The sequence below is a fragment of the Pundamilia nyererei genome, unplaced genomic scaffold (genome assembly GCF_000239375.1).
Source record: "Pundamilia nyererei isolate P.nyererei 1_Seehausen unplaced genomic scaffold, PunNye1.0 scaffold00032, whole genome shotgun sequence".
In the NCBI taxonomy this organism is placed as follows: domain Eukaryota; kingdom Metazoa; phylum Chordata; class Actinopteri; order Cichliformes; family Cichlidae; genus Pundamilia; species Pundamilia nyererei.
In genome coordinates this window covers 692,222-709,858 of record NW_005187433.1, presented here as the reverse complement: position 1 = coordinate 709,858, position 17,637 = coordinate 692,222, and the positions used below count along the sequence as shown (strand labels likewise).

The 17,637-nt window shown below is 41.6% G+C and overlaps 1 protein-coding gene across 1 annotated transcript in view; it reads right to left on the bottom strand.

Annotated features, from left to right (window-relative positions):
* Window positions 1-16,385, bottom strand: part of lpar1 (lysophosphatidic acid receptor 1) — a 39,255-nt gene extending 22,870 nt beyond the window's left edge. Inside the window, exon 1 of the mRNA XM_005729197.1 lies at window positions 15,935-16,385. The gene's annotated coding sequence lies outside the window, so the exon portion shown is untranslated. The remainder of the gene's footprint in view (window positions 1-15,934) is intronic.
* Window positions 16,386-17,637: the final 1,252 nt, after the last annotated feature.

Below are 17,637 nucleotides of genomic sequence, written 5' to 3'. Positions count from 1 at the left end.
TCACTGATCTGGGATTCCATGCTAAGCAACATATAGCCTTCATGGAACTCATGAAAGAGAAGAAAATTTTTATGTATCATACATTGTTTAACCCATAGTGATCTATAACTCACATGTGCAATAAAAGGCTGTATATGAAGTATTGTAGTCTACAAATTGTCTCTTTCTTGAATGAGTCTCATTGATGTAGCATTTCACCGTGAAACTTCTCTTTTCTTTTTATGGAGAAAATGATACATCTTCTAGCTTTGGAGTTCAAACAGAAATATGACCATTTGAAGCTTGTTTATATGTGAGGTCACACACTAAAAAAAGCTAATGTTCCAAACAGGATCCCTGCAGTTTATCAGTGTTGTACTCCAGAGTGAGCTCCTGGCTCTGAGGTTTTTAACTTTGAGAAAAAGATTTATTTTCATAAAAAGTCACGAAACATGTAAGAATGATTACAGAGAAGCATAAATTATCAGAAAGAGAAAAGGGAGTCATTTAGCACACAGCTGGGGAGAAATCATGATTAAAAAAAAAATGTCTAACTATTTTTGGTACATAAAATGAATCCTGTGGAGCATTTTTCAAATTGTACTTTGATGTGAATGATTTATGAGACACAGGAAACATATGAAAGTGATAAAAAAAAATGTCTTCTTTGAAAGCTTGCAAGGGGTTCATGAGCTAAGGCTCTTCTCTATATGTTTATTTAATGCGTACCTCACAGTAGTAAGTGAACACCTTCCCTCTTTTCCAGTTTCTAACATTAACAATGTCAGCTATTAAAATATTATATACACTTGCAATATAAAGAGACTTCACATAGTCTGAGTGAGTTGCTGTTGACCCTTACTTTGCACCTATTCTACTGCTAAGCTAACTAGCCGTTTTCCACAATTTGTAGGTTGCATTTTATAAACTACTGTTACGTTCCCCCCGAAGGGGTCTAGGCATGCGAGTGAGGGGACCAGTAACAAATGAGTCCAGAAACAGAATGAAAAGGAAAGCAGACAGAGTTGTTCTGTATTAATATAGTTTTATTACAAATGATATAGGTTTATTACAAACGACATTAACTTAAAGAGCTGGCAATGCCGTTTTACCAATAATGCCAAAGAAACAAAGGAAACACTCGCAGCAACAAAAGACAAGAAACAAAAATGGGAGGCACTTCCCACACTTCCTACTCTACTCCTCACCACGGGGAGACACTCTCAGGGCCCACAAGCCCATCTACTCACTAGTCAGAAGGCGGCTGTCTGTTCAAAACCTAGCACAAAAACCGTGTAGCGCCACAGAGGGAAAAAACCACCCTGCTCACAGCTCATCCCCAGTTTAAATAGCCTCAGAGGTGATTGCTGACTGGAGTCAGGTGGCAAATGAGGCTAATCAAAAGCAGCTGTGTCCTGGGGAGAGAGGAGTGTGAGAGAGCGGGCAAACACTCCACCCACACACTCCCACAGCCTCACAGGATGTAACATTCCCCCCCTCCCTTACATTAAAGCTCTACCAAAACAACAACAACAACACCTTATCGCAAGCTGCGTGAGAGTGCATCAGCCACTATATTGTCAGTACCTTTCTTGTGTATGATCACCAGATTATAATTCTGGGCCAGGAGTGCCCAGCGCATCAGTCGCTGGTTGTGGTTGTACATCCAGTTCAGAAAAACCAGGGGATTGTGATCTGTGAAGACAGTCACCGGGGAAGCACTGGAGCCCACATACACTTCGAAATGCTGCAGAGCTAGAAGCAGAGCTAAGGCTTCCTTCTCTATGGTAGAGTAGTTCAGCTGATTGTGTTTGAACTTCGCAGAGAAATAACAGACCGGATGGCACACACCCTCATCATCCTGCAGTAGAACTGCTCCGGCGGCACTGGCATCGACCTCTAGCATAAAGGGTCAAGAGAAGTTAGGAGCCGCCAACACAGGGGTGCTGCACAGGAGAGATTTTGCCGACTCAAAGGCATGCTGGCACTCCACTGACCATTCAAAAGGCACCTTTGGGCTACACAGTTTGGTCAGCGGAGTCACGACCACAGAAAAGTTCTTACAGAAACACCGGTAATATCCGGTCATACCTAGGAAACGCCTTAGTTCCCGTCTGGTGGTTGGACTCGGGTAGTCCAGGATTGCAGCAATCTTCGCCTCCACTGGGCGGACCTGTCCAAACCCCACCTGCTTATCTAGGTAAGTGACAGTCGCCTTACCAAACTCACACTTAGCGAGATTGAGGGTCAACGAGGCCTCGGCTAGCCGCTGAAGCACTGTCCTCAGAAGGGACATATGATCTGCCCACGTGTCTGTGTATAGCACTACATCATCTAGATACACATTGCACTGGGGCACATCTCCCAACACCAACTGCATCAGACGTTGAAAGGTAGCTGGGGCATTTTTCATGCCAAAGGCCATTACTGTGTATTGCATGAAGTGGTCAGGGGTGACAAATGCAGAAATATCTGAAGCTCTGGAAGTGAGAGGCACCTGCCAGTAGCCTTTAAGGAGATCAAGTTTGGTGATGAATTTGGCAGTCTTCCATACGAGGAAGCGGAAAAGAGTCAGACCGTTACAGCGTTTACCTTCCGATAATCTGTGCAGAAACGGGGTGTGCCATCAGACTTAGGCGTTAGTAGACATGGGGAGCTCCAGGGGCTACAACTAGGTTGTGCCAAGCCGTTTTCTACTAAGTACTCAACTTCCTTTTTCATCACCTCACGTTTGGCGATGGGGCAACGGTATGCATGCTGCTTGATTGGGGCTGCGTCTCCAACATCACTGTCATGCTCACAAACATTGGTACGTGAGGGTATGTCACTAAAGAGAGACGGGTAGGAGTGCAACAAGTCAAGTACATCTTTACACTGGGACTGAGGAAGGTGAGACAGGTTGGCCTCGGCCTTAGCTAAAAAAAAAAAAAAAACAGAATTTGACAACCGCCCACATTGCTGTCCCTCAGAAAGGGTACCCAGATCATCATCACCCTTAACTTCTACACTTGGCAGGGTAACAGGGACTGAACCAGGGACAGCTGTCCCAGCAGTGTCTGGTGATTCTGTCATGCTGGTGTCTCTGGTATGGTATGGTTTCAACATGTTAACATGGCATAGGCGAGTCTTCCTTCTGTGTTCTGGGGTGTTGAGAATATAGTTGGTGTCAGACACTTTTTTCACTATCACATAGGGGCCTGAGAAACGAGCCATGAGGGCAGAAGTAGGCACAGGCAGCAACACAAGAACTTTGTCCCCAGGCTGGAACTGTCTTTCCACTGCTTTTTGATCAAATAGTTTTTTTCATGTTTGCCTAGGATACACAGAGAGCCTCTTTTGCTAACAAAGTAGCCCGTTGGCACCTGTCCTTGCATGTTTTTATAAACTCCACCACATTAGTTTTAGGCACACAAGCGCTGAGAAAACTCTCCTTCAGCACCTTTAGTGGACCCCGCACATCATGTCCAAACACCAGGGTAGCTGGGCTGAACCCCAAAGACTCCTGCTTCGCATCACGTATAGCGAACAATACAAAAGGGACCCCTTCATCCCAGCTTTTTCCTGTGTCATGGCAATATTTACTCAACATTGCTTTGAGAGTTTGATGCCACCGCTCAAGTGCACCTTGTGACTCTCGGTGATAAGCACTACACACAGAATGAGAAACTCCAAAGGACTGTAAAGTCTGTTTAAAATCCCTGGACATGAAATTGGTACCCTGATCTGTCTGCACAGTTTTCGGGAGGCCAAAGGTGGTAAAGAATTTGACTAGTGCTTTGGTAATGGTTGCTGTAGTGATTCTCCACAGCGGAATTGCCTCGGGGAATCGAGTGGACACACACATTATGGTTAACAAGAACTGATTCCCTGCCCGCGTCTTTGGAAAGGGGCCAACACAGTCTACCAGGATATGCTCAAATGGTTCACCGACAGCAGGGATAGGACGTAGAGGGGCGGGGGGCACCGTCTGGTTCGGTTTACCCACAAGCTGGCAAGTGTGACAGGTGTTACAAAACTGCACTACATCTGCTTTCATTGCCGGCCAAAAGAAATGCTGCAGTATACGGTCATACATTTTAGTGACACCCAAATGACCTGACCATGCATGATCATGTGCTAACTGTAGCACATGCCCCCGCAGACTTGTCGGAACCACCATCTGCCGCACTGCGCTCCAGTCTTCTCCAGGCCTTGGGGTCCACTTGCACATCAATAAACCTTCCCAAACGAAAAATGTCTGCTTCTTGCTCCCCTCACCACCCTTATCCTGAGCTGCAGCGGTAAAACACTTAACTAATGAAGGGTCTTCTTTCTGAGCCTTCACAAGTGCCCACGATACCATTTCCCATTATAAAATCCACCCCATTAATTGGGAAAGAAGGCCACACACCCACTGAGAAGGAACCACTCACCAGCTCACTCTGTACCCAAATACGATGGAGGGGAGCAGGCACAAAACTCATCCCAACACCTCTTACAATGATGCTAGAGTCACAGTCAGACTTCTCATTAAATTCAAGCACACTAGCTAGTATGAGGGACTGTGAACCACCAGTATCACACAGAATGGTCACTTCACGCTTATCCTCGGTCTTACCAGAAAGCGAAACTGTCCCCTTAAAAATGAAGGGCTTAAAACACTCATCCGGGGTCTCAGGGGAGGGGGGCCTACTGACAGGAGGCATGGTTTTAATCAGCCTGACCCCTTTTGGTTTACGTGAAGTCGAGACTGTTTCCGTTTATAAGCGTCACAATCTGCGATCAAGTGGCCAGACTTAAAAACAGAAAAAACACTTTCGGTCTGCCTTGGGACGAAACCCAAATACCTCACTCTTTGGGTGCAGTGCAACTGGCACCTTGCTAGCCTTCACTGGGGCATCGCGCCGGTCATACCTACTGACACTGGTTTTATGGACGAGCGCGAATTCATCAGCCAGCGTCGCAGCCTGCTGTAGCGAGGAAACCTTCTGTTCATTAATATATACTGCGATGCGCTCAGCAATGCAGTTCTTAAATTCCTCTATGAGCATTAGTTCCCGGATTGAAGCCAGGTCAGTGGCTTTGCAGGCACACCACCGATCAAAAAGAACACCTTTTTCCCCTGGCGAAATCAAGATAAGACTGACCCTGTCCCCTTTTCAACCCCCGGAAACGCTGCCTATAGGCTTCTGGGACCAGCTCATAAGCCAGCAGGATAGCAATTTTCAGCTTGTCATAGTCCAAGCTGTCCTCAGCTGACAATGAGGAACAAACTTCTTGAGCCTTACCTACCAGCTTACATTGGAGCAAAATGGCCCACGAATCCCGTGGCCAGTGCAAGGCCGTGGCTATTCGTTCAAACGACTCGAAGTAGCTGTCGACCTCAGTGTCACGGAACACCGGAACCAGACGACTATTTTTCCCTACATCAAATGGTGTGTCTGCCTGACGAATGGAGGCAGTCGGAGGAAGAGAAGCCTGCCGGAGTTCCAGCTGTCGCAACTTAACAGCTGTCTCCGCCTCCACCTCCACCTTTTTCAATTCGACCTCCCTGGCTCTGGCAAGCTCTGCGTCTAAACGCCTAAGCTCCAACTCCTTCTTTAGCTGGAACTCCCTCTCACGATCCTCCTTTTCCAACTGGAGACGAGCCAGGCGTACACGGAGCTTAGCATCCTGCTTCCAGCCTACACTTGATTCAATGGAGAGAGGTTCGAAGCGAGGCAATGTCATGGCTTTGTCCTCAGGCAGCCCCTGAGCAACAGGTGTAGACACCAATGGACCTATAGGTTGAGCTGCCACCTGCGGAACAGGCTGAGATGCTACACCATGCTCAAGTGGACTGGCAGACACTGGCAAGGCCACTATCCCAAGCGAGGGGTTTTCCTTAAACACAGCAATATCAAAGGTAGCCATTAAATCTAAAACAAAAACTACCTGAGGCTAACAATAACAACAAAGAAACACCACCTCCAAAACTCAGGTGGGAAATGTGTGGCCGCAGGTTAACCAATAAATAAAAATACCACCGACCCTCTCCCCAAACCTACCTACTAAAATTTCAGCCTAGTTAGCTTCTGGAGTGTACCAGGCTCAAGGCAACTTTAAAGGCTAAGCATCAAGTGCACAAAGCACCGACAAGCCTACCCCCGACAGGGAACTAATCCCCACCCGGGATTACTCCGAAAATAATAAAGGCAAAATAAAAAATGAGTGCCTGAAAGAGGAGCTTACGCTCAGCTAGACACTCCCCTTTGCTAACTGGAGAGAGAGCGCAGCAGATACCATACAACTAAACAGGCCACCGGCAAACAACTCCCTAAAACTCAATTGCTGTTCCTTCCATTCAGATCCCGGATGAGCCCCCACATTGTTACGTTCCCCCCGAAGGGGTCTAGGCATGCGAGTGAGGGGACCAGTAACAAATGAGTCCAGAAACAGAATGAAAAGGAAAACAGACAGAGTTGTTCTGTATTAATATAGTTTTATTACAAATGATATAGGTTTATTACAAACGACATTAACTTAAAGAGCCGGCAATGCCGTTTTACCAATAATGCCAAAGAAACAAAGGAAACACTCGCAGCAACAAAAGACAAGTAGACTACTAAACAAAAATGGGAGGCACTTCCCACACTTCCTACCCTACTCCTTAACACAGGGAGACACTCTCAAGGCCCACAAGCCCATCTACTCACTAGTCAGAAGGCGGCTGTCTGTCCAAAACCTAGCACAAAAACCATGTCGCACCACAGAGGGAAAAAAAAACCCCACCCTGCTCACCACTCATCCCCAGTTTAAATAGCCTCAGAGGTGATTGCTGACTGGAGTCAGGTGGCAAACGAGGCTAATCAAAAGCAGCTGTGTCCTGGGGAGAGAGGAGAGTGAGAGAGACAGAGGGGGTAGGAGTGGCAAGAGAGGAAGAGGCGGGGAGAGCGGGCAAACACCCCACACACTCTCACAGCCTCACAGGATGTAACAACTACATATTGATCAAAAATGACTAAAATGGAGGAATTTTATTTCATACTATGTATCATGGTATATGGTATGAATCACTATGCAAGGCTACCCATATGTTTGGAAATGTACTTCAAATGGGTTCAAAAAGTATTTTTTTCTACATTTCAATGCATTTTAGATTATCTATAGGAAATATTTGATTGCAGCTTGATTATTGGGAATTTTAAATGTGTGTTTAATCCATGTTCAACTCAAACATGAAACTGAAACCAAAAAGTCTCATAACTTCCCACGGTTCTTCCATCCCTCACCTCCAAATCTCTTTCCTTTTCTCTTTCCACCTCTGTGTCCCCCTCTCCTCTTTGCCCTTGTGCTCATCTTCTGCAATCTTTTTCTTCTCAGATTTCCTCTCCTGTTGCCTGCGTCTTTTCCTCCAGCTCCCTCCTCCCATCTTTGCCAACTCTCCACACAATGTGACCATTGTTTCCATCTCTCCCACCCCAGAAAGCAGAGACGCAGGGCTTCTACAAGCTAGCATGCACACAAACACTCAGCCACATAGGCTTTCATTCTCTAACTTTATCTTTATCATTACAAACCACACACACACGCACACACTTGCACATACACTCAAACAGTTGCTGCGTACCGACAGAACTCAGAACAAGGATTGGATTGAGAGCCTGTGTTGAGTCATGAGTGACTGCAGGCGTGACCGGCTGATTCACAGCTCATCAGAGGATGATACCCTTCGAACCACTTCCATCACAGCACACATGGCCCCAAATGGTCATTATACTGGAATAGAATAGAATAGAATAGAATAGAATAGAATACAATAGAATAGAATACTACACCTTTGTAGGACTATTAGTGTAATCAAGCACCACAATTGCATAAATAAACAAGACTGCAATTCAGTAGTGAAATACATAACCAACATTGTTGGCTTGCTTTAATTGTTGCTTTGTTTATCTCAAAAAGAGCTCTCTGGTAGTGATATGAATGCATTTAGAAAATGTAGGAGCTTCAAACATACACAATATTCTTTAGTGACAAAAACCACACTAAACAGTGATAGGCTAAATATATCGAGTATACTATACATAATATTGAACAGAATTTTCTACCAAAACATTATGGCAGTAAAATAAATAAACAAATAGTGCATTTTAAAAGATGAAAAATCATATTTCAGGCATTTCAAGGAGCAGCGTTTCATCACACCACCAACAGAAGCACATTGGGAACGGTTACTCCTGGATGCACTGACAAAATAATGTTTCATTTCACAAGGAGAAGGAGTTAACTTCTAAATTACATAGAGAGAGGCGGCTCGGTTTCACAGTGGCTTTCGGTTTTTCCAAAGCCACTGACAGCAATTTGTTATTTCTAAATAATGAGCAGAATCATAAATAACATATAAAAGCTGTTTTAATTTGGCTATAAATTCTCACAGGGATCATAGCTTTGGAAAGTCTAGTGACAACCAAAATCCAACTCACTAGTTATTATCTATGTGGTGGCATATAATGCAGCTTTTCATTTTGGAACTGTCATGTAACTCAGATTATTAACTTTAAGATCTTTCTCATCTGTCCCACATGTTTAGGTAGAGCAAATCTTTATGCTAGAAGGCATAAAAAGGGGAATCTGCTATTAAAAATCCTCCTTCTTACAGTGGTTTAAGATATATTTTAAAAAGAAACTGTAAAAGAAAGAAAAAGATGCTTAAAATAGATGAATAATTGATGGACGGTTGTATGAATGCATTTAAAACAGTCTAAGAACCATTTATAACAAGTGGTTTTATTATAATAACTGAAGTATTTAACAATGACTGGATTACATTTTTTTTTTACCTAAACAGTCACTACCATATGTATCAGTTTGTTTTTATTTTTGTTTGGGGTTTTTTTCTGGATTTTATTAACAGGCATGTTCTCTAATGAAATTGCACTATTAGAGCCAGATTCCACAAATTACATCACCGGAGCTCAGATGCAATATGGGATTGCGTCAGTGTCGTCTGCAGAGATTTCAGGGTTTGACTCAAAAGTGTTCTTCAAATTCATCACTTTAATAACCTGGCCTGTCAAAACCATTAATGCACTGCACTGAATAAAAACAAATGTGTGCATGTGGTCATAATTTGAAATGATGATTAATTTGTGTATATATCTAGATTTACATATGCATAAATGTATGCATATGTCTGTATCTTCATCTGTGTATGCTCATTGGATACCTTTTTTATTGGATACCAGATCCCATTTTGTCTTCCAAGCTGCCTTAATCCTTCATGGCTGAGATTCAACAAGGTCCTGGAAACATTCCTCAGAGATTTTGGTCCAAAGTACCATGATAGCATCACACAACTGGTACAGATTTTTCAGCTGCACATCCATAATGGGAATATCCCATTCCACCACATCACAAAAGTGCTCTGTTGGATTGAGATCCAGTGACTGTGGAAACTATTTGAGTACAGTAAACTCATTGTCATGTTCAAGAAACCTGTTTGAAATGATTTGAGCTTTGTGGCATGGAGTGTTATCCTACTGGAAGATTGGTAAACCATGGTCATAAAAGGCTTTAAGAGAAAAGTCTGGCCCTACCATCGAAATGATCCAGGGGAAATTAAGACTTATCACACTAGGTAACATTTTTACAATCGTCTATTGTCCAATTTTGGTAAGCCTTATTTGAATTGGAGGCCTGGTTCCTATTATAAGCACACAGGATGGACATTTGGTATGGTACCTTTAAGGTTTGATGTGTTGTGCATTCAGAAATGAGTATCTTCATATCTCAGTTGTAACAAAGGGTTATTGGAGTTTCTGTTCATTTCCTATCAACTCAGTCATCTACCACACACTGGATATATTCTTTTACTTGGGTCATTTTCTGTAAACAGTAGAAACGGTTGTGCGGGAAAATCCCAGTAAATCAGCAATTTCGGAAATTTTCAGACCAACTCATCTGACACCAACAACCACATTCGTTGTGGGGAGATCGTGGCTCAAGAGTTGGGAGTTTGGCTTGTAATCTGAAGGTTGCCGGTTCGAGCCCCGGCTTGGGCAAGACACTTCACCCGTTGCCTACTGGTGGTGGTCAGAGGGCCCGGTGGCGCCAGTGTCCGGCAGCCTCGCCAATGTCAGTGCGCCACCGGGTGGCTGTGACTACAATGTAGCTTGCCATCACCTGTGTGTGAATTGGTGGATACAGGCCATTTACCAGTCAAAGTCACTTCATTGACCTTTCTTCCCAATTTTGATGCTCACTTTAGCAGGTTATCTTGACTATGTCAGCATGTTTGATTTGCTGCCATCTATTTGGCTGATTAGATACTTCCAGTAACACTATGAGTAATGTGGGAGTCATTTCAATCAAAATATGTCCTTTGAAATACAATGAAACATTAAGTTTTTGTACAAAGTATCACTACCAGGAACAAAAAAGACAGGTAATATTTCTCATATGTTAGCTTCTCTTCATTGGCCCCCTGTTAAATTCAAAATTCAATTTAAACTCCTTCTGATTACATACAAAGTCTTGAATAAGCAGGGCTCCTCATATTCTAAAGACCTCATTGCATTGTTTTAAAAGAGCATTTCACTCTTCGACTGCATTGAATTATACTACTTTAAAATGCTATGTAACATCTGAAAAAAGGGTTAGTGTCATTGTTTCACTTCAAAAAGAGCGTGGTGAAGTACAGAACCAAATAATCATACTAATACAGAACCCCAGAAAGAGTCATGATTTGTGCTGGGTTGAAAAATTATTTCCTCATTATGGTGTTTCTCAGTTCCTCTTTTTTTCATGCATGACAGACACCTTTCAGATGATTTTAACCGTCTTCTGCCTCAAAGCCACACATGATCTGTTACAAGGAAGTTAATGAGTGGTCATTAGAGAAATAAGTGGTAAGTGCAGGGTCTATGTCTTGAACCATGTTAGCATTAGAGCCACTAAATGTGTTTATCTCTAACTGATGTGGTCCAGTGTCTGGCAGCACGAGCCTACAGTACTGCACCATTGTGGGTTGAGCTCCTGACAATGTAAACATCACATGGATGAACACTTGGCTTTTGGTCACACTGACCATTATCCTTTTAAGCCCTTAAAGCCTGCCTCTCAATAAAGAAGAACTTGTAAGTAAAGTGGTAACATAATATGACTGTTCCATATTTTGGAGAGCCAAAACATGTACTGTATGCATCCAAAACACTTTGCAGTAAATACACATCTACCCTTTGTGCAAGTGATTGTGTATTCTAACCTAATTCATGTAATCTTTCTGGGTAAATATTGGGTCCATTTTCTTTTCTGTTAGCACCAGCTAAACTGTGGATTGAAAAAACAATACCTTACATGATGACAGCATAATAATATGTACACACTGATAGTTGTGAGCAGTTTGTGTATAGATTTACCAAACTGTGTAAATCTGCTTTCTTTAAATATTTATGAATGTTTCCAGCATGCCATGACGTTATCTGAAGTTCGTTTGGAATATACAGTAACTACATTAACATCAAATATATTTACTTCCCAAAACAACATTCATTGTGTATCACTGTAGCCATGCAACCACAGTAGTGTTAATCTGACAGCTGTCAGTTTCCTGTCAAAACCACAATTTCTTTTTTCCATTTATCTAAGGTAAAAAAATGAATTGTAAAGGTAGAAGATGGCAACAAACCTCCCTGTGGATAAACAGAAGAAATGGCTACATACATTGAGAAAAACAAACGACTGCTTCCAAATAAGTAGTTATGAGCAAATTCTATCAAAGTCTATCTATTAAAAGCCAAAGGTAATTTTTTCAGAAGATGAGATATACAGCTATAATTACTTGATCCCAGAACCAAGAACAAGCTGAAGTTTGAGAGATATTTTCAGATATTGTTTATGTTATTGACAGTAACTGATAATAAAATATATCACAACTACTGTATTCATTTTAGATTTAAGGTCCTTATTGCATCATTTTTTAAATTTTGATTAATTAACTTCACAGTAATGTTCAAAGACTGTGCAGACACTGAGGAGCATAATATCTGTAATTCATGTTAATAAGAATGCATGTGTATGTAAGTAAAAGTCAAGATAACTTCAGAGAGAGTATCAGTGATTCTAAAACTATTTATAACTATTTGTTCTATCTTGTGTATATTTTTTATAGCTGTGAACAGCCTATTTTGAATTACTTCCCTGTTTAAATGGCCCTTGAAGAAATTTCTTTTCTGCAGCAACTGCTCACACATTCATGCAGGTTGCTGCATTAATGTGGAAACAATCTGGACCTATGGAGTAAGAATTGGTGGAATGCAGTTACTTAGAATAGGGGGAGGAAAAATCAGGGTTCCAGTAATCACAACACAGATGTTTCAAGAACCCAGGCTTTTGATGGACGTCAAAGCTCATGACGGGAAACATAAAGCAGTCATCTTCAGGGGAGACAGTAAGTCTTTGCAATGGGAGTTCTGTTTAGTTTGATAAAAGAGGTCAGAAGTCAAAAGAATCAACTTCTCTGGAATGACTTTCAGATGAGTATGTTTCTGTAACCCCATCAAATCTATCAACAACAACTTTAAGGGCTAAGAACCCGAGGTGCTTCTCTGAGCCTCTTTGCTTTACCCATATTTTAAGTGCACTTGACTAGTAAATAAAAATGTTTGTGGCCTATATATATATCTAAATCTATATATAGACAAAGTATCATTCAACACTCAAACACTCAAATTCAAGCACTCAAACACTGTCACTTTAAATCATCATCAACTGTTTTTAATACAATGGCATCATAAGTCTTTTACACTTATCTGTTTTTTTTTCCTGCTTGTTGTATGACACTATCATCTCTCACTTTCTCTCTTCCCGAGTTATGTCTTAATTTTACAACACTCTACAGTAGCTGTGTAAGTTGTAAAATGTTGCACTAAATTAATTTGGTTTGTGTGTCACAGAGTGCTGCAGCTACTTGAAAATGTTATTTTTGTTACCATAAGATGATGCTAAATGAAAAAAAGCAGATTTATACAGTTGTTGTTTTTTAAATAAGTACTTGAGAATGACTTAAATAAGCTATATCGAGAGTGAACAAATTGACCTAGTTCAGTAAATAAGAACTATGTGGCTCACTACACTACTGAAGAATTTCCCAGAAAAGAAATGTCCAAAAAATGTGAGATTTTGTATATATGACAATAATTGAACCACTGTGCTTGTTGGATTGATCTCCTGTTTCTTAGTTTTTTTTATGATCAGATTAAAATCTAACTTATCCACACTATCCATCAAATAAGTAAATAAAACTAAATCGATATTCAACAAACTATTAAAGAGAAATCTTTCATTCTGGTTGCTTAAGGCTGTAAGGAATGTCGAGAATGTCGAATCCATGATTAAAGTCGCTTCAAAGGCTACGTCCACACTAGCCCGGATGGATTTGAAAACGGCGTTTTCGTCTGAAAACGCTCTGCGTCCACACTAGCGTTTTCAGTCGTTTTCACAGAGTTGTGCGTCCACATTGAAAACGCTTACGTTCCAGTCCTGCGCATGCGCAAATGCGAGTGAGAATTAAAGAATTTGAAGAAAAGCTATCTGGAGCATGTACAAACTGATAGTAATCTTTTTTAGGGCTGTCAAAATTGAGAGCAATCAAAACAACTGCTGTACAATGCCCTCCGCTATCTTTGTTTAATTGGTCACATGACTGCGTCACATGACTAAAACGCATCATCGTTTAAGAAAGTCTGCGCTTTCGAGTGTCCACACTGTGAAGGGACAGCTCCGTTTTGAAATGTATTCGTTTTCGAGAGCGTTTTCAAAACGCTGCGTTTTCCTTGGGGAAAATGCCGTCTCAGTGTGGACGGGAGGCCAAAACGGAGAGAAAACTATGCGTTTTCAAACAAAAACGCATTAGTGTGGATGCAGCCAAAGTCATTTGAAATCTCTCTTCAGGAGTGCTAATGGTCCTATCACTCTCTTTAGCATCAAAGACCCCCTGAGACCTGTGACAGCGGGTGGTAGGTAAGCAGTGGTCTCACTCTCTCTTGTGAATACACAAATAAACACACCCACTCAGACACAGAGACACCATTTGAGTCCCAAATTAGTGTTAATCAGGAAACATCAAAAGGGAGTGACAGCATGTATCAAGCACCTTTTTTCCCTTACAGCAGGCCTTCTCAATCAGTTCAAATTTACTTTGATGACACAGAAACCCTGCGGTCTTATCACATATCTTGGGTGCATGTGGAAACTTTGATAAAAAAAAGGAAGGTCATGAACTTAATAAACTTTTCTGGTCAAGTTTCAAGGTTTTTTGGTGGGTGTATAACATTCTTCAAAACAATAATAATACTTTAGAAGGAATAGGCATATAATGAGCAAACTGCCAATAACAGGAACTAAAAGGAGCCAGTAAAACGCATCACATCAGCAACACAGCTGTGAAGTCTTTTGTCACTTTCCAAGCAAGAACACAGCCAACTGTGTTTATTTGAATGCATGACCCAGGCTAAGGTAACAGAAATCCATCCCTGAGGTCTGTGGAGATTGATGACAAACCAGATGTGTGTGGCTCAAAAGAGCTCTTTCAGGAAACATAAAAGTACTCAGTTATGCCTTTTTATCTCTTGTATAGATGTGAAATGGTTCATCTTCAAATGGAAATTTGCCATGGGGAGTTTTGACTAAGAAAACTCAAGTAAGGACAGAACTCAATGGCTTCATTTCACCCTATATCATCTAGAACATCTTAACTCAGCTTAATTGTTGGGCAAGTTAAAGTTTGAGCAAACCTGTTCTAAATTAAGTCCCACGGGTCTCAAGGGAGATTCAGATTTTTCCATTAAGAGTGTTTCACAGTGCCAATAACAGAAACAGAGCTTTTAAGACGTGCTTTTGTCCGATAACAGTCAGCAAGGTCCCCACAAGAGCTGTTTCATGTATATTTATCTCCAGTTTGTTATGCATGACTTATTATGACTAACCGACAAACAACACAGCATCTGATCAGAACCTGTCAGATGAAAAAAAAAAACCCAAGCATTCCATCCCAGTTGGTCTTAAGATGTTGGAATTATTGCTCCTTTTGACTTTTAGACTACAAGTTGGACCTCTGAGCTATCCATCTCTGCCATAACAGGTGAAGCCTGTGTACCCTAAATTCATACAGTTAAACTTAACTATCTTGTGTTCGATAAATAACTAAATCACTTTGTTTCCCGAAGGTGTTACTAAAGTCTGCTAAAATTGTAACAGTTACAGTTGATTTTTAGGGCTTGAGTAGGGTGGATTGACGCCTGCCGGCAGAAGACAGAGTCAAGGCGTTTTCTTTGGAAAGACGCCAGCACTACAAGAAATGCTTCAACATGCTGCTGGTGGTTTGGTCATCTGTAATACTCACACTGACAGCACAAGTGTTTTCTCTTGAATAACCGATGCTGGTTAGAATGAGTTTAGATTTGATTTGGGGGAGGAAGACGCAGAGATTCGATAAAGAAATCTAAAATAAGATCATAAGAACACATTCTCTATAACGAGATCAGCGTGGAAAATCTAAACAGATGTCAGCCTTTATAAACTCCTACACCCAACGCCCATTTATTTTTTTCCTCTCACTCCCATTTACAAGTGTTGTTCCAATCCCAGAGTTTGATAAAGAGCCCAGTTCTGGCGCAACAAGTCCTTCATTCCAGCCGCGTCCCTGTTCTCACATCCTCTATAGACGCACAACTGCGCGTCTCCCGTTGAAATAACGGTGCGCTGAGGGGCTCCAGGCATCTGCTAATACCATCAAAGCCTTTATCTGAACTGACTGCTCTATCGCCACGTCTACGTGGCAGGTATACTTTTGATTATGAAAAGATGCCCACTCTTAGGCATATGTGCATAGTAAGACAGCGGTCCACATAAACCTATACATGTACCCCCTCTATGTAACAAATGTTAAATTGTGGGGAAATCTCTCAACAGTGAGGATAAGATATCAAATACTTACAGTGTCCTGCATGCAGTGAGAGCAGTGGGTAGGTGGTTTAGCTTACTCCCTGACTGGTTCCTGGATGTCCAACTCAAGTTTGATCCGGAGTGTCTAAAATTCCTCCAACAGACAACTCATACAGACTCTGCCTGCGCAACTCTGAAGTCAACGCCGCAGCGGTGTAATATAAGATTTAAAATCCAACATGCAGCCAGGTAACCCTTTCATTTTATGTCCGTGCAGGGGAAAAAAGCGAAAGATCGGTCAAATTTTCCCACCGCTATGTCCCGATTTTGTTTGTTTTTTGGCTTTGTTGTTTTTTGGCTGTTTTTTTTTTTTTCAAAAATGCAAGTTGTTTTAATTTCCCCCCCAGATATCGAAGCCTTTGCGCTCTCTGCTTCGTCTCCGTGCCTCTCTGCGCTGGCGCGGCTCTCTCCTTCTCTCTCTCTCTCTCCCCCTCTCTGTCTCTCTGGCCGACAGACTGCCACACAGACTGCACAGGACGGGACCTTTGTCCGCATGTGACGTCACTCACACACACAAGCCGACACGCTGATAGAAATGTCATATCTTTTATCAAGACAGGACTACATGCACATTGCAATTTTATTTAGAGAACAGGATGACACACAGTTACAAACACGGTAATGGCTGCACACTGAAATACAGTGCACAGAATACACAAGCAGCTTTAATACAGCTGAGTGCGTCACATAGCGTCACATAGCACTGTCTGCTCCATTCCCACAGCTTAGACTAAGTAGTTTCTTGAAATGTCCCTCTATAATCCAAGTGCAAACAATATATACCGAAAGGTACCATAATCGGAGCTTTTTCTTTGTGTCTTGATCTCGACAGATCAAAGTGAATTTTATATTTTGCAAACTAGCACCTAGTTAAAAATAAAAAAGCTCTCTTTCGCCCGTATGCTTTCACAAGTTGTTCCTCTTTAGTGAGCCAGAAAGCTAAACAAGTAGAGTGAATATTCATTAGCTAGTGAAAAGAAGTATGTCTATTTGTCTGAATTGCCTGTGAATAACTGCATTTCATTTGAAATAGGGCTTCATGAGTTGTACTAGAAAATCAACAAGTTGTTCAGTTTGCACTGCATGCATAGTGGTGTATTGGCCTTGACCCCCTTATGCTATTGTAACCCAGGTCCCACGTAGCTATGGTAAAGCTAGAGTATATAGTACAATGAGACTGGGCCTGGGTTCGTAGTGCTACTAGTAATGATACCTGATACCCTCTAATTTAACTAATAAGGATCACCACAACTGTATTTTACACAAATTTATCCCTCACCGGGTATTTATTTAGACAAAAAGAAATGAAGAAAATAAACAGTTACTTTTATAAAATGAATTGAATTCAAATAAACAAACAAAAATACTGTAAATGTGACTACATGGATTATAAATAAAAGATTATCAACACAAAATACCTCTTTCTTAGGTGCCAACTGTTATTTCAGTTACAACAGCTCACACCTTTAAAATGGATGGATTTCAACCTTTGATAATAACTTTGATTAAAACTACACACTTACTCAATTTAAACCAAATTTGTAACAGTGGGCCCACACACACACACATTTTAACCTGTCCAAACTACACGTGCTTGTTGCAGGCCTGATTCGAAGTTCGGGTGCGGTGAGGCCTAAAACTGATGGCCGCTTCATTCAAACTGAGCCATAAAACAAAATACGTGCACTTTAGTTC